Source organism: Portunus trituberculatus, chromosome 29 (assembly GCF_017591435.1).
Source record: "Portunus trituberculatus isolate SZX2019 chromosome 29, ASM1759143v1, whole genome shotgun sequence".
Lineage (NCBI taxonomy): Eukaryota > Metazoa > Arthropoda > Malacostraca > Decapoda > Portunidae > Portunus > Portunus trituberculatus.
This window is the reverse complement of record NC_059283.1, coordinates 12433445-12445944: the sequence shown is the minus strand read 5'-3', so window position 1 is coordinate 12445944 and position 12500 is coordinate 12433445. Positions and strand designations below refer to the sequence as shown.

Sequence of the window (12500 nt, the reverse complement as noted above, 5' to 3'; positions counted from 1 at the left end):
GACTGCCACACAGAAACCCAAGGACGTGCAACCTGAAAGACTAAATTCAGATACTGTTATTCTGCACACCTGGCGAATCTCTCTCTCTCTCTCTCTCTCTCTCTCTCTCTCTCTCTCTCTCTCTCTCTCTCTGCATTCCTCGTCTTGCCTCATCATCTTGCTTTGTCCATTGAGGTCTTGCAAAACTATAATGGTAATTTGCGATTCAGCTTATGAAGTTCTGTGTTATCTGAGTTAATCATCCTTTGTTTCGGTTACGTCACGTTGTGTTGTAGTCGAGGCGCGATAGCTGACCGAAAGTTTCTCCTCTTTTTCCCCATTTTTCAAGGTCAAGGTTGCGTTGTCCTTGTTGACTTGAAATGCGTTGCTTCGCTAACATACCTTAACTGTAACTAAACCTAACGTAACTTTATGAAATGTGAATAAAGGAGCATATAGGAAAGACGGAAGGAACATTACGTAAGCCAGGGCTGTGGAAGACTCAGTGACGTAAGATGGCCGTCCTACGTCATGCATGAATCGTAAGAAGACTGGAGACTGGGTACGTGTTGTTTACAGCGTCTGTGGAAGGCGAGGTGTGTGTCAGTGATGCCATACCTTGTGACCTCGAGTGTTTGGCAATGCAAATGTGACACTATTTACTGATGTGCTCGAGTAATCCCTGCTACACAATATTTGCCTTCACTTAATCCACAGCGTGAGGTGTAATATCGTATTATAAAGGTTAGCAGTTAAACTATCGTACAGATCGTGAAGGTTATAGAACAGGTAAAGGAAATTCATGTTTGTTCATTGTTTTCTTAATATTAGATTAGCGGCGTGGAATCGTTTATTTAGCTTTATGTTTTCTTCTCTCGGTGTCAAGGTTACGAGAGTTGGCTGTGAGGGATGCGCCGCTCGTGCACGTGTGAGATGGGCGAGGTGGGGTCGCAGATTCCAGTTTCTCAAGGCCAACATTGCTCGTAGGGAACTGATGGAAGGACGGGAGTGTGTGTGTGTGTGTCCTGCATGCGTGAGAGAGAGAGAGAGAGAGAGAGAGAGAGAGAGAGAGAGAGAGAGAGAGGGGCACACTGTACGTAGAGAAGGAAAAAAAGAGACGGGTGAGTAAGACCTGTGACGCACTTCTGGCTACGTCATACCCCCGAGATAAGTCCGGTCCACACCGCGCTGCCCCGCCAAGTGAGTGCCCGCTGCGCCGTGAACTTTTCAATTGTTATCCTTTTTGACTGCTATGTCTTCTCTAGCTCGGTAAAGTGTTGTGCAAGTTTACACCATGGTTTCGAAAGACCAGTAAAGAGAATGTGTGATTCGAGTAATACATTTTATCTCCTGGTTTAATGTTTGTTGAGTAAATAGTTTGTTACTGAATCCTCTACTCACCGCTGCAGTGTTGGATCTCTTAACATTATCTGCCGTTATTTCAATGGTTACTGCTCCTCTGAGTATACTAACTGCCTCGCTCCTTCCTTCTCTCCCCCCCCCCCACGGCTTTGCTACATAACACTTTCTACCTAATCTTATTCCTAATCTTTCCACAGTTAATATAAGATTTGACCAGTATACTTCGCTAATACTCTGGAACATTCTGCCAGTCTCTCTTTATCCTCCTTCCTAAGACTTGAGCTGTTTCGAAAGACGAGTATGAAGACACGTCAACACCAGATTCTCTCTCTCTCTCTCTCTCTCTCTCTCTCTCTCTCTCTCTCTCTCTCTCATTTTCATATGGCCGGAGTCTTTTAACCCTTAACATCAATAAATAACACGTGCCATACCGCTTTTATTATTCAGAAGTAATATTAGATGAGGTCATAATCTAAAGCGTTTCGTTGGCTGCTCTCGACTTCATTAAAGGTCTACCAAACTTTACTGGAGTCTTGAAGCATGTTTACATTTAGAATTAGCCATTTCACTTATTTTGTATGTCTTTCCTTTATCATTAACCACTCTTGAGACGTATCGCTTTATTCTTCAGTCATTTTCAAACGTTACACTGCTAAGAAATTGCAAATCTATTCATTATTTTTTTTTTGTATTAGATGATAAATTCCAGACATTGATTCCGCTGTTGTGAATTCTTGCATACCGCACTGAGAGAGTTAAACAGGGACTTTTCTTCAATTAATCCCTTCAGTACCAGGACACGTTTTCATATTTATTCTGCTTACTATTTGGGGATTATACACAGGTTCAGAAACTTATGGGGGATTTTAAACAGCAAAGACTCTAGCCATTAAACTTCTGACCTCCATAGACCGTTCCTAATGTCAATAAAATCGTTTAATCACACCCAAGATGAAAAGGCGTCCCTGTACTGAAGGGGTCAAGGGAAAATAACAACGAGAACCTAATTAGTCATTCTTGTGGCCGCTTTGAAGTATTGCTGATGAGAGAGTGAAGCCTTCCAGAACTCGGGTGTCTGACTGAAACTTCTGGATAGTACCTCCATTACTCTCAAAAAAAGCTTCAGTTGAAATTGTTCGGGTTCTTAACCACTTCAGTATCATGACGCGTTTACATATTCATTCTGCTTAATATTTGATGACTTTACAGCTTCAGAAACTCATGTGGTGGATTAGAATAGTGAGGATTCTGGCCATTAATTTTCTGACCCCTATAGACCCTTCCTAATGTCAATAAAATGATCTAATCGTACACAAATCTCAAGGTAAGAATGTGTCCCATTATTGAAAGGGTTAAGGATGTTTTTATGGTTCTAGTGACAGCATAACCTTTCTTCCTTATTAATAGGTGAAACGATCTTGAGAATTTGGCTAATAATAAATAAAAGAAAAACTAGTTGAAGTTTTATGGGTTCTTAAAGGTGTTTTTTATGGTTCTAGTAACAGTAACCTTTCTTCTTTATTAACAGGTGAAAAGCTTTTGAAAATCTGGCCAATCAAAAAAGCTATAGTTGACGTTATAAGGGTTCGTAAGGGTGTTTCTATGGTTCTAGTGATAGAGTAACTTTTCCTCCTTATTAAGCCCTTCAGTACCATGACGCGTTTCCACATTCCTTCTGCTTACTATTTGGTGATTTTATACAGCTTCAGAAACATATATGGGGGATTAAAAGTAGTGAAGACTGTAGCCATGAATCCTCTGATCTCCATAGACCCTTCCTAATGTCAATAAAATGGTTCAATCGTACACAAATCTCATGGTAAAAAAAAAATGCACCCTAGTACTGAAGGGGTTAATAGGTGAAACGCTTTTGAGATCCCGGCTAATTAGTTCAGTGGGCTTTGAAAATATTTGTGGTGAGAACAAAGCGTTTCAGAATACGCAGGTAAAAAAAAAAATGCACCCTAGTACTGAAGGGGTTAATAGTACAACGCTCTTGAGATCCCGGCTAATCAGTTCAGTGGGCTTTGAAAATAGTTGTGGTGAGAGAGCAAAGCGTTTCAGAATACGCGTTTGAGTGAGGGGTGCGGGAGAGAGAGGCAGAGTAATGCACGGAAGTCAATTACTGTAACGAGCGTGGATGCGACTGAGCCCTTACCGCTACCTCCGCCACTTGGACCATTTACATGTCGAATTTCTTTATTCCCGGGATGCTGGTCCGAGTTCAATATGTTTAAAAGGGACGTGTAATCTGCGGAAGTAGATGTTTTGGGAGAAATATAGGTCTCCGAGGAGCACCAGGACCACCACCCCACCTTCCTTCCTAAACCCTCAGTTCTCAGTCCCCCCTACTCCAGCCCTCCCTCCTCTTCCCTGCGGCTGAGGTCTCCGGCACAGGAAACAGACAGACAGACTTTTAACAACACAAGGATTCGTCACGCGTCCGACTTCACTTATTTTTTTTCCAGTGCTGCCATTCAAAGTTGTATGCTTTTGTACTTCACCTAATGGCGATGCAGTGTAGTTGCATTAAGAGTGATCGAATGTTAATCATGATAGACTCAACTACAACGAGCATGGTTTTTGTTTTTGATAATTTTTGGGCTTCAAGTTTGATGCCTCGAAGCACCGATGTATTATTTGAAACATTCAAGTTGATTCTACGATTTAATTCACTCCTCGTTATTTGTATTGCCAGGGAAACTTCTATAGACGTCAATAAACCTACCGATGTGATGCTTCAGAATTCAGGTGGGCACAGATACCTCTTTCTTTGCGATTTAACCCCTTCAGTACGAGGACACGTTTTCATATTCATTCTGGCTACTATTTGGTGGTTTCATACAGCTTTAGAAACTTATGTGGTGATCAGAATAGTGAAGACTCTGGCCATTAGTCTTCTGACCTCCATAGACCCTTCCTAATGCACATAAAATCGTCTAATCACACCCAAAACTCAAGGTAAAAATGCGTCTCAGTACTGAAGGGGGTTAAAGGCTTACAAGTGCAGGCCGTGTGATGTAACGATTAGTGAGCGATGCGGCAGCTTTCGGATATGAGCTCTTCGATTAAGTTGGGAACTGTGGAGGTGGAGAGCTTGTGTAACTAATAGTCTTGTGTGCAGCGGAGCGAGGGCCGCGTAGCTGATCCCCGGCGTTAGTGACAAGCAAGTAACGTCTCCATGGAAGCGCCACGGACCCCCTCACCAATCCTTGCCTCTCACAACCTGCCTGCTGGTGGTTTTTGTGTGTACTGTTCTTTAATCTCCTCTCTCTCTCTCTCTCTCTCTCTCTCTCTCTCTCTCTCTCTCTCTCTCTCTCTCTCTCTCTCTCAACGTATTTTTCTATTAACTTTCATTTTTCTTTTCTTTTGCTTCGTCATGTCTTACTCTCGTGTTTTTCAGATTTTTTTCTTCACACACACACACACACACACACACACACACACACACACACACACACACACACACACACACACACACACACACACTCTCTCTCTCTCTCTCTCTCTCTCTCTCTCTCTCTCTCTCTCTCTCTCTCTCTCTCTCTCTCTCTCTCTCTCTCTCTTTACTTTTTTTCAGAAGCCACATCTCTTTTATCCTCTTTTAAGCTTTAGTCATTGCTGTTATCACTTCTTTGTACCAATATAGTATCTGCGTATCTTTATTATTGCGATATCGTTATCATGGTTCTAATCCTCTTATCGCGATTCCCCTGTTCCTCCAAACTTCATTATCTTGGTGCCGTATCGTGCTTGGCGAGGGGATCGAAACGGGTTGAGTGAGACTTCAGAAAGGACGGTTCAATTTATATGATTTTGTGCGTTTTTACTTTCTTCTTACTGTTCTTTCAGTCCCTCCCTTCCCTCTCCCACCTCTCTCTCTCTCTCTGTCTGTGTGTCTGTGTGTGTGTGTGTGTGTGTGTGTGTGTGTGTGTGTGTGTGTGTGTGTGTGTGTGTGTGTCTGTGTGTGTGTGTCTGTGTGTGTCTGTCTGTTTCTGTGTGTGTGTCTGTCTGGGTATGTGTCTCTGTCTCTGTTCGTGTCTGTCTGTCTGTCTGTCTGTCTGTCTGTCTGTCTGTCTGTCTGTCTATCTATCTATCTATCTATCTATCTATCTATCTATCTATCTATCTATCTCTCTCTCTCTCTCTCTCTCTCTCTCTCTCTCTCTCTCTCTCTCTCTCTCTCTCTCTCTCTCTCTCTCTCTCTCTCTCTCTCTCTCTCTCTCTGGCACATATTTCTAGATAGACTCGTTTTTTGTGATTATGCTTTCTACTTTTTTTTTTATGTATCGTGGATGTTTTTCTTTTTTTCTTTTGTTTTTGTTTTCGTTTCATCATCAATAAAGTAACTACCAAGATTTGTTTCACGGCTGGCTTATCTTTTTTTACTTTCTCATATTCTTTTTTTAACCCCTTGAATACCACGAAGCGTTTCCATGTTCATTCTGGTGACTATTTGGTGATTTTATACTTCAGAAACTCATGTGGAGGATTGAAATAGTAAAGACTCTGGGCATAATCTTCTGACCTCCATAGACCCTTCCTAATGTCAATAAAACGGTCTAATCGCACACAATCTCAAGGTAAAAATGTGCCCCAGTGCTGAAAGGGTTGATGCTTATGTCTTTTTTTCATTCTTTTTTTGTTTTACTGCTGATATTTTTTCCCCTTCAGTTCTTTATTTTTTTGGATATTATGAGTCTGCCCTTTTGTTTTGGATTTGCTAGTTCATTTTTCGATTTGTTCTTTGTTCAAATGTGTATTGTCTCATTTTCCATCAGTAAATGTGGACTTGTTTCTCCAGTGACTTTTCCCTCGTTTTCTTTATTTTATGGTGATTATGAGTTCACATTTCCACTTCCATTCTTCCATTTTGTTACGTCTTAACCTTACATAAATATACACCACGTTCTGCCAAGTTTTTAGTCGTCAGTGAAAGTAGACAAGTTTTCACGATTGATTTGTCCTTTACTTCCTATTTTCTTTGTAGCGACGATGAGTTTGCATTTCCACATGATTAGTTTGTTCAAGATTCCCCCTCAGTTTGCTTTAACCCCTTCAGTGCTTTAGCGCGTCTTCATATTCGTTCTGCTTACTATTTGGTGATTTTATACATTTTCAGAAACTTATGTGCGGGATAAAATAGTGTAAACTCTGGCTATTAATCTTCTGACCTCCGTGAACCCTTCCCTATGTCAATGAAATGGTCTATTCGTACGCTGAAGGTAAAAATGTGTCTCAGTACTGAAGGAGTTAGTTAAGTGGGTCAGTAGAGCCGCCAGTACTTGCTGTCTCAGGCGTTGTTGTGTCCACGCGCTTCCTTGCAATGTTTGAACACGATTTTGCTCTTGTTCATTCTGGCTTCTCCTTCAAGTAGGCTGGTGGGGTGGGATGGGCTGGGGTGGTGGTGGTCTTGTCTTCTCGTTTTCTTCGTCTTTTCTGTCGTCGTCGTTTTCTTCTTCCTCTTCGTCGTCTTTATCTTTTTCGTCTTTGTCTTCGTCGTCTTTGTCTTTTGTCTTCTTTTTCAGCGTTTTTTATCTCATTTTTTCATTGCTTACGACTTATTACATTATTTTTTCCTTTTTAATTTCCAGTTACGATGATTTCTTAATTTTACGCGTTACATTTCTGATTTTCATTCTGATATTTCTTAAGTGCTTTAAAATGATAACATACATTCGCGTTCCCACGTTATTATTTTCTTTTTATCATTTTTTCCCCTGTTCTTTCTTTGCCATGAAGTGCTGATAAGGATTTGTTCTCGGAAGTAGACGTCTGTTGTAAGTAAAGGAGAGGAAGGAGATAGAAGAGTGAATGAGTGAATAATTCTTTTCGATACTTTATGTAAATCACTTGCCTGCATTAAGACTCGTTTGTCAAGTTCACTTCCCCCTCCCTTATTCTATATATTTTTTTTCTTACTGTTGAGAGAGAGAGAGAGAGAGAGAGAGAGAGAGAGAGAGAGAGAGAGAGAGAGTCTTTGTCTGAGTGAGTGATTTTATGTCAATGTAACCCCAGTAGAGGAAGAGAGTAACGTGCATGACTGGAATAATGAACATGACCCTCAGTAGGTGAAGGTGAGCGTGCGGAAGGCGCTGCTCACCTGCCGCCTCACTATTGTCAACACCAGGATGCATATACGATAGACAGACCAGCCAGCCAGCCAGCCAGCCAGCCAGTCAGTCCGCCAGCCAGCCAGTCAGTCCGCCAGCCAGCCAGCCAGTCAGTCAGTCAGTCCGTCCGCCAGCCATCCAGTCCGCCAGCCAGCCAGTCAGTCCGCCAGCCTGCCAGCCAGCCAGCCAGCCAGCCAGTCAGTCAGCCAGCCAGCCAGCCAGTCAGTCAGCCAGCCAGCCAGCCAGTATCGTTTATAGCGTGTTATCAACCTTATTTATTGACCGATACACTTGTTACCTATTATTTCTACATTTTTTTTTCTATTTTCATTATTGGCACACATTAGAAAGACGGGTGAGCTCAGATAGGAGAATAGGAGAATGTGTGATGCGGTAGGGCAGCTGACGCCACGATGTAACCCACGCTGACCAAGTGCTCGCTGGCCGTGGAGTCTGTCATATGGATCTTAATACTGGCTGGGTGCGGCGCCTCTCCTCCTCATCCCTATCCCTCTACTCCTTCCCCTCTCCTTCTCTCTCCTCCCCCTTTTCCTCTCCTCCCGCTATCCCTCTCCTCCCTCCCTCTCCTCCCTCTCTCTCCTCCCTCAACCCTTTCCCCCCATATCCTCTACCCCTCCCCCATCCCCGAGAGGGCAGGAAAACAGGATGGATGTAATATAGAACCAATAGTAGTAGGAAATCATTAGCTTCGTGCGAATAGATGAAAATAGATTGAGAAAAAAAAAAAATTGATAGAAGGTTGTTTTCTAATGCGTTTTTTTTATTTATTTATATATTAGGTATTTGTCACGAATTTAAAGGTAAACGGGAGAAATTTAGTAATGTGATAATGTGATAGTTTTGTGACGTTTTGAAAGGTAAATAGGAAAGATGAAAGTAATAATAGAGATAATAATAATAATAGTGATAATAATGGTAATGATTATAATAATAATAATAAGTGATTTTTGTGACTAGTTATGAAACGGTAAACACAAAATACTAACTGTAAATAGGAAAAGATGAAAGTAATAATAGTAATAATAATAATGGCAATGATAGTAATAATAATAATAATAATAATAATAATAATAATAATAATAGTGATTTTTGTAACTAGTTATGAAAGGGTAAACACAAAATATTAAATGTAAATAGGGAAGATGAAAGTAATAATAGAGATAGTAATAATAATAATAGTAATAGTAATAATAATGGTAATGATAGTAATGATAATAGTGATTTTTGTGACTAGTTATGAAAGCTGAAACACAAAATATCAAATGTTAATAGGAAAGATGAAAATAATAATAGTGATAATAATAATAATAATAATAATAATAATAATGATAATAATAGTGATTTTGTGCCTAGTTATGAAAGGTTAAACACAAAATATTAAACAAGTATGGTATTAATGTGTCAACAAAGGGAAGCATTGGAAATTTCGTGCTGGTAAATGGATGAAAGAATGCAAGGTCACGTTGATAACATATTTCAGTTACGCATTTTTTCTTTTCCTCAGCTTATAACGAGGAAAAAAAAAAGAAAAAACCGAAATACATCAAATAAATATAATAATAATAATAATAATAATAATAATAATAGTAAGCAAATGATTAGAGAACACACAAGGTCACACTGATAATATAAAAGATAGGCTAGTATTTTCTTTCTTCCTTACTAACTTACCAAGCATCTTTTTGTTTTTCCCCGCTGTATATATTTGCTGGGAGGAACAAAATACAGAAAAAAAAAACCTTAGTGATAATTCGTGAGTAGGAAATTTGAGTGGCAAGGAATGTCTTCTTAACAACGGGTTTTGACGGACGATTTGCCTTGGTGAGAGGAAATGAACATGTAAGACACACACACACACCAAGGCCACGCCAAGAAGAAGAGGAGGAGGAGCAGGAGGAGGAGGAGGAGGAGGAGGAGGAGGAGGAGCAGAAGAAGAAGAAGAAGAAGAAGAAGAAATGAAGATGACGAAGAAGAAATGAAGAAGAAATGAAGAAGAACAAGAACAAGAACAAGAGAGAGAGAGAGAGAGAGAGAAAGAGAGAGAGAGAGAGAGAGTGGATGGAACTGGATACCAAACAAAAGACCAACCTGTAGATCATTAATAGGTCGTATGGAGTAACTAGACAACGCTACACTTACTACAGTACTAGAGAACTGAAGTCCGAGTGAGAAGATAAAGGAAAGGTGGAGTTTATGATGACTAGCGTTACTGGTGGAATACTGAGGATATAAATGTTTGTTGGTGTGCTAATGTGTTATGCATACAGTGGAGCAAGAAGACCAGCAGCAGCAGTAGGAGGAGAGGAGGAGGAGGAGGAGGAGGAGGAAAAAGAGAAGGATTAAAGAGAAAGAATGGAAATAAAAAGAGGAGAAGGAGGAAGAAGGAAGAAGAGGAGGTGATGGAGGAGGAGAAGGGAGAAAAAGAAAAAGAAAAAAACGATAATGAGGGAGGAGGAGGAGGAGGAGGAGGAGGAGGAAGAGGAATAGGACGAGGAAAAAAAAGAAGGAAAATAAGAAAACTGAAATAGAAGAAAGACAAAAAAGAAAGAAGAAGAGGAGACTGAAAAAGAAGATGGAAAATTAAAAGAAAAAAAAAAACAAGGGAAAGAGGAGAAAAAGGAGATGAAGTAATGTAAGAAGTACCAAGTAAATAACACACGGAAACCAACCTACCACTCATTCTTATCCCACGTTCTGTTCTGTGTATTGGTAAGCGTTCAACTCGAGGAAAGAGAAGCGTTACTCGTCTCTGCCTCGCCTCTCGATGTAGACACTCGTTGGTCATGACACCTCCACCTTTCCCTTATCACTGTGTTCCCATTATTCATTAGTAGGAAGAGGAGGTAACTCGTTTGCCACCTTGTCTTGCCTGTGTGTGTGTGTGTGTGTGTGTGTGTGTGTGTGTGTGTGTAGGGCTTCTAAGTGAGCCTTCCATTTGCGCTTCATTGTGTATATTTATAGTTTTTCTTTCTGCATCGTTGTCTTCCTCCTCCGTGTAAGACGCACTTTGTTTACAACCCAGCCAGCTTGTGAGGATTTGATGCTTGAAAGTATTATTACCATCAGGAATTATATGACTTGAATTTTAAAGCTAGTATAATCTCTCTCTCTCTCTCTCTCTCTCTCTCTCTCTCTCTCTCTCTCTCTCTCTCTCTCTCTCTCTCTCTCTCTCTCTCTCTCTCTCTCTCTCTCTCTCTCTCTCTCTCTCTCTCTCTCTCTCTCTCTCTCTCTCTCTCTCTCTCTCTCTCTCTTCTCTCTCTCTCTCTCTCTCTCTCTCTCTCTCTCTCTCTCTCTCTCTCTCTCTCTCTCTCTCTCTCTCTCTCTCTCTCTCTCTCTCTCTCTCTCTCTCTCTCTCTCTCTCTCTCTCTCTCTCTCTCTCTCTCTCTCTCTCTCTCTCTCTCTCTCTCTCTCTCTCTCTCTCTCTCTCTCTCTCTCTCTCTCTCTCTCTCTCTCTCTCTCTCTCTCTCTCCTCTCCTCGTTCTAGTTCTCGTTCTCTCTCTCTCTCTCTCTCTCTCTCTCTCTCTCTCTCTCTCTCTCTCTCTCTCTCTCTCTCTCTCTCTCTCTTTCTCCTTTCTCTCTTTCTTTCTCCTTTTCTCCTCGTTCTCTCTCTCTCCTTCTCTCTCTCTCTCTCTCTCTCTCTCTCTCTCTCTCTCTCTCTCTCTCTCTCTCTCCTCTCGTTCTCGTTTCTCCTTTTCTCCTCGTTCTCTCTCTCTCTCTCTCTCTCTCTCTCTCTCTCTCTCTCTTTCGTTCTCTTTCTTTCTCCTTTTCTCCTCGTTCTAATTCTCTCTCTCTCTCTCTCTCTCTCTCTCTCTCTCTCTCTCTCTCTCTCTCTCTCTCTCTCTCTCTCTCTCTCTCTCTCATTGTCGAATCACTCCTTCAGATTGGAACGACTCTAAGCACAGTTAAGGCTGCTCGCGGGTAACTGCCAGTGATTGAGGGCTGCGCATGCTCAGTGTGAATCCCGGCAGTGGGGAGACGCCGGCAGGAATCAGTACCAAGCTTGCCACTACGAACACCGCTACCTCCTCTGGTGTCACGTACGTATTTTTTGCTTCCATTTGTGAATATTATCATCTTACAGCGCTTGGTTTAATATGTTGCTTTGACATTTCTGTATGAGTATGAGTCTTTGGTGTACGTTTAGTTTTTTTTTTTTTTTGTATAATGCAATACTGGTAATAAGAATGAGGAGTATTTAGCGATTTAGTACCTGCAGATTAGTTTTCGTTCGTAGAATTATGTGTGGGTATTCAAATGAAGGAAGTAAAAGTCATTGGTAGTTCATGGCTAAAATATCGATGTTATTATCCTTGATTTACGAGTATTAGCTTGATTTTAAGGAATATGCGTGTGTACTGTAAATCAAACAGCCGTAATACTCCACTACCACATGTAAAATTGAAACTGCCACGTGTAGATCTGATGGTTTCTTGCAGCTTCCCTCATTTTCTTATATTCTTAGATAGGTGCGTTGAATATCCATACCTAACTCAACCGTAGGGAGTTCATGGAGTAATGAGCAGGATCGAAACTTAACCAGGGATCACAATACCATTCCCTCCCACGCGGCTAGTTGGTTCCAATACTTTTACTAATTGATTGTTCCCCCGGCGTAAAAGTTCATTAATATTGCTTGTCTAGTGAGTGGTTTGACTCGTCACTCACCTGTAATAGACTGCCTCATGCATAAACTAGTGTATTATGTTTGTGGTCCGTATTCTGAAACGCTTTGCTCTCTCACTGCATGCTTTTCCAGACTCCAGTTGAAGATACCCATGTTTTCAAGGGTATTTTTTGTGGTTCTGGTGATACTTTGTCAAGATTTCTGGTTAGTAATAGGAGAGACTGTCTTGAAAATTCGGCTAGTTGTTTGTGGCCTTGGAATATTGTCGTAGTGAGAGGCAAGGCGATTCACAGTACGGGCGTAAGTGCGACAGTGGAATGTGGTAGTGAGAGGAAACGGCGATGAAATACTGGCTTTATTATTCTACCTTTCTGCGCTTGCTTTCTGCAGACTGTACGGAG

The 12500-nt window shown here is 41.1% G+C and overlaps 1 long non-coding RNA gene across 2 annotated transcripts in view; it reads left to right on the top strand.

Annotated features, from left to right (window-relative positions):
* The window catches only part of LOC123510513, a 32029-nt gene that overhangs the window by 8994 nt on the left and 10535 nt on the right, over positions 1–12500 (top strand). For both annotated transcript variants that reach the window (XR_006676522.1, XR_006676523.1), the window contains exon 2: positions 11356–11512. This is a non-coding gene — a long non-coding RNA (uncharacterized LOC123510513). The remainder of the gene's footprint in view (positions 1–11355; positions 11513–12500) is intronic.